The sequence below is a fragment of the Procambarus clarkii genome, chromosome 45 (assembly GCF_040958095.1).
Source record: "Procambarus clarkii isolate CNS0578487 chromosome 45, FALCON_Pclarkii_2.0, whole genome shotgun sequence".
Lineage (NCBI taxonomy): Eukaryota > Metazoa > Arthropoda > Malacostraca > Decapoda > Cambaridae > Procambarus > Procambarus clarkii.
Window position 1 is genome coordinate 33,980,986 of NC_091194.1, and position 9,536 is coordinate 33,990,521.

Below are 9,536 nucleotides of genomic sequence, written 5' to 3' on the forward strand. Positions count from 1 at the left end.
TCAAAGAGGATAATTTGGTGTCTACACCCTAGTTATACCTGGTGGACTAACCTGCTGTACTATAAGATAACGAACCTTTTCAATGTATGTAGTCTATTCCTGTAGTTTGATTGGCTGCATATATATAAATTTAATAAACCCCCCTAATGTGTAGAGGATCGATTTGTGAGATTATGAGATTATTGCAGAAATACAGTCCACTTATCATTATACAAATTGCTATCGAAGTATATAAATTAACGTAAATATAAATTCATATAAATTAAATAAATATAAATCTCACAGGTCGGTTCCCACAAATGCAATGTCACACAAAATAATTAAATCAAAATGAAAATAAATCGAAATCTATGAAAATTCAATTTATCAATGCAATCGGAAACATTGAAATGGAATGAAAACATATTTTATACAACTTGTGTTGCTATTACGTGCAACAGATGACGCCGTTTTTCAAGCAAAGCATGTTTTTACCTGTCACAGGTGTGGCATATATATCGTAGGTACATCAAAACACACGCGAATTCGAAAGGAACGTTGTGTCAACATTTCAAAGCAATTGGTGATGAGCTTTTGGAGATTACAGCGTTTGTTGCTCTTACGTCCATCAGATAGTGGCATTTTTCACAAAAAGAATGTTTTTTCCTGTGTAAGGTGAGTCATGTATATAGTAGGTATATAAAAACATGCGCCTATTTCAATGCAACGTTGTGTCAAAATTTCAAACCAATCGGTAAAGAGGTTTCGAAGATTTCCCTCACATGAAAAACACATGACAATCACAGTTTTTCAGAAAAAGCATGTTTTTTCTGTCACAGACGTGATATTTATATAGTATGTATATAAAATCCTGCTCGGATGAGAATGGAACGTTGTGTGAAAATTTCAAAGCAATCGGTGAGGAACTTTCGGAGATTAGCGATTTTGAACAAACGAACATTTACATTTTTATTTATATATATATAGTTGTGGAGCAGTAATATAGTGCGAGGAGGAGAGCTCTGTCCAGAAGACTTAAGAGCCATCAGTGACAGGGGGAAGGGAAATGGGTTTAAAATTTAGGAATACTGGAAGTAGGGCTGTGAAGGTGGTGGTGAAGATGGTGGTGAAGGTGGTGGTGAAGGTGGTGGTGAAGGTGGTGGTGAAGATGGTGGTGAAGATGGTGGTGAAGGTGGTGGTGAAGGTGGTGGTGAAGGTGGTGGTGAAGGTGGTGGTGAAGATGGTGGTGAAGGTGGTGGTGCCGAGGGTGGTGAAGATGGTGGTGAAGGTGGTGGTGAAGGTGGTGGTGAAGATGGTGGTGAAGGTGGTGGTGAAGGTGGTGGTGAAGGTGGTGGTGAAGGTGGTGGTGAAGGTGGTGGTGAAGGTGGTGGTGAAGATGGTGGTGAAGATGGTGGTGAAGGTGGTGGTGAAGATGGTGGTGAAAGTGGTGGTGCCGAAGGTGGTGAAGATGGTGGTGAAGGTGGTGGTGAAGATGGTGGTGAAGGTGGTGGTGAAGGTGGTGGTGAAGGTGGTGGTGAAGGTGGTGGTGAAGGTGGTGGTGAAGATGGTGGTGAAGGTGGTGGTGAAGGTGGTGGTGAAGGTGGTGGTGAAGGTGGTGGTGAAGGTGGTGGTGCCGAGGGTGGTGAAGATGGTGGTGAAGGTGGTGGTGAAGGTGGTGGTGAAGATGGTGGTGAAGGTGGTGGTGAAGGTGGTGGTGAAGGTGGTGGTGAAGATGGTGGTGAAGATGGTGGTGAAGGTGGTGGTGAAGGTGGTGGTGAAGGTGGTGGTGAAGATGGTGGTGAAGGTGGTGGTGCCGAGGGTGGTGAAGGTGGTGGTGAAGGTGGTGGTGAAGATGGTGGTGAAGGTGGTGGTGAAGGTGGTGGTGAAGGTGGTGGTGAAGATGGTGGTGAAGATGGTGGTGAAGGTGGTGGTGAAGATGGTGGTGAAAGTGGTGGTGCCGAAGGTGGTGAAGATGGTGGTGAAGGTGGTGGTGAAGATGGTGGTGAAGGTGGTGGTGAAGGTGGTGGTGAAGGTGGTGGTGAAGGTGGTGGTGAAGATGGTGGTGAAGGTGGTGGTGAAGGTGGTGGTGAAGGTGGTGGTGAAGGTGGTGGTGAAGGTGGTGGTGCCGAGGGTGGTGAAGATGGTGGTGAAGGTGGTGGTGAAGGTGGTGGTGAAGATGGTGGTGAAGGTGGTGGTGAAGGTGGTGGTGAAGGTGGTGGTGAAGGTGGTGGTGAAGGTGGTGGTGAAGGTGGTGGTGAAGGTGGTGGTGAAGATGGTAGTGAAGATGGTGGTGAAGGTGGTGGTGAAGGTGGTGGTGAAGATGGTGGTGAAGGTGGTGGTGAAGGTGGTGGTGAAGATGGTGGTGAAGGTGGTGGTGAAGGTGGTGGTGAAGATGGTGGTGAAGGTGGTGGTGAAGGTGGTGGTGAAGATGGTGGTGAAGGTGGTGGTGAAGATGGTGGTGAAGATGGTGGTGAAGTTGGTGGTGAAGATGGTGGTGAAGGTGGTGGTGAAGATGGTGGTGAAGGTGGTGGTGCAGATGGTGGTGAAGATGGTGGTGAAGGTGGTGGTGAAGGTGGTGGTGAAGATGGTGGTGAAGGTGGTGGTGAAGATGGTGGTGAAGGTGGTGGTGCAGATGGTGGGGAGATGGGAATGGTGGGGAGATGGGAATGGTGGGGAGGACGAGGGGACAGTGGAGTGGGGAATGGTTGGGAGGCCGAAGAGATTGGAGAGGGGGAAATGGTGGGGAGGACTGGGAAGGTTGCTGTGGGTCAGCAACGCACATGCGTTTCTGAGCCACAGCAACGCGTGGCCGGGTACTGCTAGTACATAAATAAATAAATAAATCTATATAAAAATGGAAATGTTCGTTTGTTCAAAATCGCGAATCTCCGAAAGTTCTTCACTGATTGGTTTGAAATTTTTTACGTAACGTTCCATTCGCATCCGAGCAGGTTTTTTATATACAAACTGTATAGGTGTCACGTCTGTGACGGGGAAAAAAATCCTTTTTTGAAAGACTGTGTTTTTCATGTGTTTTTTATGTGAAGGAAATCTTTGGAACCTCTTTACCGATTGCATTGAATTTTGACACAACGTTGCATTCGAAGAGGCGAGTGTTTTTATATACATACTATATACATTCCTCACATGTGAAAGGAAAAACATTATGAGAAGGATTAAGACTGAGGAGGACAGCTTGAGGCTTCAAGAAGACCTGGACAAGCTGCAGGAATGATCGTGTGTGTGCACTTACCTAGTTGTACTCACCTAGTTGTGTTTGCGGGGGTTGAGCTCTGGCTCTTTCGTCCCGCCTCTCAACCGTCAATCAACAGGTGTACAGGTTCCTGAGCCTATTGGGCTCTATCATATCTACACTTGAAACTGCGTATGGAGTAAGCCTCCACCACATTACTTCCTAATGCATTCCATTTGTCAACCACTCTGACACTAAAAAAATTCTTTCTTATATCTCTGTGGCTCATTTGGGCACTCAGTTTCCACCTGTGTCCCCTAGTGCGTGTGCCCATTGTGTTAAATAGCCTGTCTTTATCTACCCTGTCGATTCCCTTGAGAACCATGAATGTGGTAATCATGTCCCCCCCTAACTCTTCTGTCTTCCAACGAAGTGAGGTTTAATTCCCGTAGTCTCTCCTCGTAGCTCATACCTCTCAGGTCGGGTACTAGTCTGGTGGCAAACCTTTGAACCTTTTCCAGTTAAGTCTTATGCTTGACTAGATATGGACTCCATGCTGGAGCCGCATACTCCAGGATTGGTCTGACCTATATGGTATATAATGTTCTGAAAGATTCCTTACACAAGTTTCTAAAGGCCGTTCTTATGTTAGCCAACCTGGCATATGCCGCTGATGTTATCCTTTTGATATGAGCTTCAGGGGACAGATCTGGCCTGATATCAACCCCCAGGTCTTTCTCTCTCTCTGACTCCTAAAGTATCTCATCTCCCAAATGATACCTTGTATCTGGTCTCCTACTTCCAACCCCTATCTTCATTACATTACATTTGCTTGGGTTAAACTCTAACAGCCATTTGTTCGACCATTCCTGCAGCTTGTCCAGGTCTTCTTGAAGCCTCAAGCTGTCCTCCTCTGTCTTAATCCTTCTCATAATTTTGGCGTCGTTAGCAAACATTGAGAGGAATGAGTCTATACCCTCTGGGAGATCATTTACGTATATCAGAAACAGGATAGGTCCAAGCACAGAGCCCTGTGGGACTCCACTGGTGACTTCACGCCAGTCTGAGGTCTCCCCCTCACTGTAACTCTCTGCTTCCTATTGCTTAGGGACTCCCTTATCCACTGGAGCGCCCTACCAGTTACTCCTGCCTGCTTTTCCAGCTTATGCATCAACCTTTTATGGGGTACTGTGTCAAAGGCTTTCCGACAGTCCAAAAAAATGCAGTCCGCCCCTCCTTCTCTTTCTTGCTTAATCTTTGTCACCTGATCGTAGAATTCTATCAATCCTGTAAGGCAAGATTTACTCTTCCTGAACCCATGATGATGGGTTGTCACGAAGTCTCTTCTCTCCAGACTTGTGTGTGTGTGTGTGTGTGTGTGTGTGTGTGTGTAATTACCTAAGTGTAGTTACAGGATGAGAGCTACGCTCGTGGTGTCCCGTCTTCCCAGCACTCTTTGTCATATAACGCTTTGAAACTACTGACGGTCTTGGCCTCCACCACCTTCTCCCCTAACTTGTTCCAACCGTCTACCACTCTGTTTGCGAAAGTGAATTTTCTTATATTTCTTCGGCATCTGTGTTTAGCTAGTTTATATCTATGACCTCTTGTTCTTAAAGTTCCAGGTCTCAGGAAATCTTCCCTATCGATTTTATCAATTCCTGTTACTATTTTGTATGTAGTGATCATATCACCTCTTTTTCTTCTGTCTTCTAGTTTTGGCATACTTAATGCCTCTAACCTCTCCTCGTAGCTCTTGCCCTTCAGTTCTGGGAGCCACTTAGTAGCATGTCTTTGCACCTTTTCCAGTTTGTTGATGTGCTTCTTAAGATATGGGCACCACACAACTGCTGCATATTCTAGCTTTGGCCTAACAAAAGTCGTGAATAATTTCTTTAGTATATCGCCATCCATGTATTTAAAAGCAATTCTGAAGTTAGAAAGCGTGGCATAGGCTCCTCGCACAATATTCTTTATGTGGTCCTTTGGTGTGTACTCACCTAGTTGTGCTGGCGGGGGTTGAGCTCTAGCTCTTTGGTCCCGCCTCTCAACTGTCAATCAACAGGTGTACAGGTTCCTGAGCCTATTGGGCTCTATCATATCTACACTTGAAACTGTGTATGGAGTCAGCCTCCACCACATCACTTCCTAATGCATTCCATTTGTCAACCACTCTGACACTAAACAAATTCTTTCTAATATCTCTGTGGCTCATTTGGGCACTCAGTTTCCATCTGTGTCCCTTAGTGCGTGTGCCCCTTGTGTTAAACAGCCTGTCTTTATAAACCCTATCGATTCCCTTGAGGATCTTGAATGTGGTGATCATGTCCCCCCTAACTTCTGTCTTCCAACGAAGTGAGGTTTAATTCCCGTAGTCTCTCCTCGTAGCTCATACCTCTCAGCTCGGGTACTAGTCTGGTGGCAAACCATTGAACCTTTTCCATTTTAGTCTTATGCTTGACTAGATATGGACTCCATGCTGATGCCGTATACTCCAGGATTGGTCTGACATATGTGGCAAATAATGTTCTGAAAGATTCCTTACACAAGTTTCTAAAGGCCGTTCTTATGTTAGCCAACCTGTCATATGCTGCTGCTGTTATCCTCTTGATATGAGCTTCAGGGGACAGGTCTGGCGTGATATGAACCCCCAGGTCTTTCTCTCTCTCGGACTCTTGAAGTATTTCATCTCCCAAGTGATATCTTGTATCTGGTCTCCTGCTTCCTACCCCTATCTTCATTACATTATATTTGCTTGGATTAAACTCTAACAGCCATTTGTTCGACCATTCCTGCAGCTTGTCCAGGTCTTCTTGAAGCCTCAAGCTGTCCTCCTCTGTCTTAATCCTTCTCATAATTTTGGCGTCGTCAGCAAACATTGAGAGGAATGAGTCTATACCCTCTGGGAGATCATTTACGTATATCAGAAACAGGATAGGTCCATGTACAGAGCCCTGTGGGACTCCACTGGTGACTTCACGCCAGTCTGACGTCTCACCCCTCACTGTAACTCTCTGCTTCCTATTGTTTAGGTACTCCCTTATCCACTGGAGCGCCCTACCAGTTACTCCTGCCTGTTTCTCCAGCTTATGCATCAGCCTTTTATGGGGTACTGTGTCAAAGGCTTTCCGACAGTCCAAAAAAATGCAGTCCGCCCACTCTTCTCTTTCTTGTTTAATCTTTGTCACCTGATTGTAGAATTCTATCAATCCTGTAAGGCAAGATTTACCCTCCCTGAACCCATGTTGATGGGTTGTCACGAAGTCTCTTCTCTCCAGATGTGTTACTAGGTTTTTTCTCACAATCTTCTCCATCACCTTGCATGGTATACAAGTTAAGGACACTGGCCTGTAGTTCAGTGTCTCTTGTCTGTCACCCATTTTGTATATTGGTACTACATTAGCAGTCTTCCATATTTCTGGTAGGTCCCCCGTTTCCAGTGACCTACTATACACTATGGAGAGTGGTAGGCAAAGTGCTCCTGCACACTCTTTCAATACCCTTGGCGAGATTTCATCCGGGCCAACAGCTTTTCTCACATCCAGCTCCAGCAGGTGCTTCTTGACCTCATCTCTTGTAATTTCGAACCTATCCAAGGTCACCTGGTTTGCTGCCACCTCTTCTAGCGCTGCGACATCTCCCTGTTCTATTGTAAAGACCTCCTGAAACCTTTTGTTGAGTTCTTCACACACCTCTTTGTCATTCTCTGTTTACCTGTCCTCGCCCACCCTAAGTTTCATCACCTGTTCCTTCACTGTTGTCTTCCTCCTGATGTGACTGTGTAGTAGCTTTGGTTCGGTCTTGGCTTTATTAGCTATATCATTTTCATACCTTTTCTCAGCTGCTCTCTTCACACTGACATACTCGTTCCTGGTTCTCTGATATCTCACTCTACTTTCTGGTGTTCTGTTATTGCGGAAGTTCCTCCATGCCCTTTTGTTCAGCTCCTTTGCTTTCATACATTCCTTATTAAACCACGGATTCTTCCTTTGCTTCTCTGTTTTTTCCTGTTGGGCTGGGACAAACCTGCTTACAGCATCCTGACATTTTTGGGTGACATAGTCCATCATGTCTTGTACGGACTTGGTTCCGAGTTCTGTGTCCCAATGTATATCCCATAGGAATTTATTCATTTCCTCATAATTTCCCTTTCAGTACGCCAGCGCTTTGGTTCCCAGTTCTTTTTTGGGGGTGATAATTCCCAGCTCAACCAGGTACTCAAAGCTCAATACACTATGGTCACTCATTCCCAAGGGGGCTTTCAACTTAACTTCCCTTATATCCGACTCATTTAGGGTAAATATCAGATCAAGCAAGGGTGGTTCATCCCCTCCTCTTATTCTTGTCGGTCCCTTGACGTGTTGACTTCTTCTTCTTGTTGATAGTAGGTGCAGTTTGCATGAAGGGTTTGTCCTCCCGATGACTGCACCAGTACTGATGTTGTTGGACGCGTTTATGTTGAAGATGATCGGAGCTACCAAGGTGCTTGTTGCTTTGTGCTGTAGATAGAGGAACGGTGATTAAAACAGAGGTGTGTGTTAGAAGGAGACTTGCCGCACCGTAGGGCGGTGTGTTGTGTTTATGGCGTCAGCTGATCCTTGGTGTTGCGACGAGGTAGTTGTTTTCTGTGTTTAGCTGTTGGTGGCGCCAGGTATAAATGTGGCGCGGGTCAGATGTGACCCAATTTGTTGGTCGATTGGAGATATTTAGCCAGTGCTTTGACTATTTGGTATTTTTCTTGTGACGAGTGGTCACCGCCTCCTAATATATGCTCGATGGTGAAGGGTATTTTAAGTGCGATAAAGACTTGTTTGAAATTTACTCTGGCACTATAATGTCGGAAGCAGTGCAGGAGATAGTGTTCGACTGTTTCAGGCACCTGACAGTGAGTACAGAGTTCGTTGATGTCTGTTCTGCACTTAGAGCTGTGTGCTGCTAGTTTGGTGTGTCCCAGCCTTAATCTGGTCATCGTTACATCAATTTCTCTGCTTTTATATCGGACATGTTTCCAAGTTTCCCATTTCTTTTTAATGGACCCATAGTGCAAAGGTGAGCATAACGTTTTCCAGTTTGTTGCAAAATCCTGGGAGATGGTATCTTTGAAGGCTCCTTTACGTGCAACATGGGGAATTGGATGACGGGTGAGGCGTGTCGTGCATTGCTTTGGCTAGTTGGTCTACAAGTTCATTATGGAGAATACCACAATGTGCTGGGACCCATTGGATAGAGGTGTCATAACCGTTCAATTGATGTTTGTGAAGAAGTTGAAGGCATGGGTAGACAATCTCCTTGCATGTTTTCGAAGAGTACGAAATTGCTTGAATCGCGCTCTTGGAGTCACTACAGATTGTATATATCCCAACTGGTATTGTTGTGATGATTTGGAGAGCTTGATACAAGGCATATAATTCCGCTGTGAAAATAGATAGTTGGTTTGGTAACCGCCATCCCTGCTTGAGATGGTATTCCGGTATCCATACAGCGCAAGTGACCGAGGGTACGTTGTTCATGAAGATGCGAGACCCATCTGTGTAAATCTCTGTGGTATTTGGTTAGCAATTTTTCATTGTTGAGACAAAGACTGAGGCTATGGCTGAGTTTGGTGCAGATTTTGGAATGTTGTCTTCGAGTTGTATTGCTGTATTAGGAGTTGTATAAAGCCAAGGTGGAATGGGGGGAACAGGAGGTTGAGTTTCACAGTTTTGAAGTAGGGAGAGGTCTATATTGAGGTTATTTGTAGCCCGTGTGAGGAAAGGTTGCGAGTGAATGGTTGGGGAGCGGGGGTTATATGGGTTAACTGTTGGGTTAATTTTTGATCTGTATGGGTGTGTCTGGTGAGCAGTGGTGCAGAGTGACAGATAGTTGGCACACATAATGTCTCGTCTGGTGGCTAGGCTTGTGAGGCCTGTTTCCCCGTAAAGTCCGAGGATTGGAGTTGAACGCATTGCGCCACATATAAGTCGCATGGCATTATTTTGTATGACCTCGAGGCTCTGTAGGTTAGTGGGCGCCGCCGACGCATATGCTTGGCAACAATAGTCTAGTCGGCTGCGAATGTAGGTTGTATAGAAACGGAGCAAGATTTTATGGTGTGCTCCCCAGGTGGTGCCAGTGAGGGCTTTCAGTATGGCGAGTCGGGGTTGTGTCGTCTGTTTAAGGTGTTGAATGTGTGCTTTCCAGGTAAGTAAGGGGGAGTCTAAGCGCATGCCAAGATATTTATGTTCTCGTACGTGTTGGATGGGAGTGTTGTGTATTGTGAGGGTGGGTAGATGAAGTAGTCTTTTTTTAGTGAAAATCTGATAGCAGGTTTTGGTAGTACTGACTTGAAGGCCCCATTGTTGTTTCCAATCTATGAGGTGGTCCA